Below are 1,761 nucleotides of genomic sequence, written 5' to 3'. Positions count from 1 at the left end.
TACTCAGTGGAGAGGTAGAATTAACCAAGACAAAATAAGAAATAGTAGTGACACAGTGCAGGCAAGCCTCAAAACTAGGACTTAGTCCGGGGGGATTCTTGGCTTTACTCAGGAAAGAATTCAAGGGTCAGCCGGTGGTGTCAGTAACTTTCATTGAAGCCCCATTGCACGGCACCGGGAGAGGTACTGCTCCTTGTGGAACAGGGCTACCTCCATAGGCAGTGTGCCCAGAGTAGCAGCTCAGAGGCAGTTCTGCAGTCATATTTGTACCCACTTTTAATTACATGCAAATTATGGGACAGATTATACAGACATTTCTAGAAAAAGAATGGTAACTTCCAGGTCATCAAGTCGTTGCCACGGAAAGGGACAGTAACTTCTGGGTGTGCCCATGGCACTGGTAAACTGACATGGAACTGGTGAGCATGTTTCATGAGGAGGTGCTTTCATCTCTTCCCTGTTGTGGCTAGTCTTCAACCTGGTCCAGAGCTCAAGCCCTACTTGCGGAGTTGAGTTTGCCTCTGACCTTATTTCCCCCTCAGGGATTAGATACTCTTCTTCCTTAACCTTAAGAGGTGCAAAAGAGTGGCCCTGCCTAGCACTGGAGGGGCAAAACTCTCTGAACACCTGATCTAAGGGGTCCAGAATCAGGACATTTTCATTCTTCAGATCAGTAGATGGAATGGATGGGAAACTTTGTCCCAGCATTTTCTTTACATGGAACTGTTATAATCTAGAAGACACAAACTTTACCAAGAAGTTAAACAAGAGCCAAAAATTAGTAATAAGAAGGCAATTATCAGAGGTCCTAGGAGAGGTAAAATCCAGATGAGAATTTGGAAGGCATTTTTTTTTTTGAGATGGAATTTCATTCTGTCACTCAGGTTGGGGTGCAATGGTACAATCTTGGCTCACTGCAATCTCCACATCCCAGGCTCAAGCAATCCTCCCACCTCAACCTCCCAAGTGACTGGGACCACAGGCATGTGCTACCATGCCCAGCTAAGTTTTTGGTAGAAATGGGGTTTTGCCGTGTTCCCCAGGCTAGTCTCAAACTCCTGAGTTCAAGCAATCCACCTGACTTGGCCTCCAAAGTGCTGGGAGGGAAGGCGCTTTTGATAGTCAACCAGATATAGCTGAGGTCAGTGCCCTGGTTTTATGTATGTAACCAGGTAGCTTGCTCATAGAGTCTTTCAACTGTTAACCTCAATCTTTCCAGAGTTGTTAATATAAGTACAGCAGGTTTTATTAATAACTGCACAGACTCCACTTTGTGTAGCTAGTAAATAATCCAATGCTAGTCTTTTATTGAGAATTACATTTGCCACATTGTCAAGGGACTCTTCAATTCCCTTTAATGCCTGATTTGTGTTTGTGGCTAAGGATTTTAGGGTTTGAGTTAAGTTTTCTTACGGTTGACTCATGGTAGGCAAAGCCAACCCAAGGTGCTACTAGTCCTATTGCTGCCCCAATTCCTGCCAGAATTAATCCAATTCTTCATTTACTTCTGGTATTCCTGGGTCCTATGGGGTTAGACTTTGACCCCTTGAGGGGCAAGGGTAGTCAATGTAAATTCACCTCTGTTCCAAGTTCTTTATATACAAGGGAAAGCTACTCCTAAAAGAACAGGTGTCTCCCTATGTAGTTGGGAGTGGTTACAGAGTGTGAATTTTTCCATTCAAGGCCACAACAAAAATGAGCACGTTTGAAGCAAAAATAGAGGCCCTACAGGGCATGATGTCTATCTATCACTGCCAAGTT

The sequence above is a fragment of the Mandrillus leucophaeus genome, unplaced genomic scaffold (assembly GCF_000951045.1).
Source record: "Mandrillus leucophaeus isolate KB7577 unplaced genomic scaffold, Mleu.le_1.0 Scaffold469, whole genome shotgun sequence".
NCBI lineage: Eukaryota > Metazoa > Chordata > Mammalia > Primates > Cercopithecidae > Mandrillus > Mandrillus leucophaeus.
The sequence above is the reverse complement of the archived record's forward strand: the minus strand, read 5'-3'. Positions refer to the sequence as shown.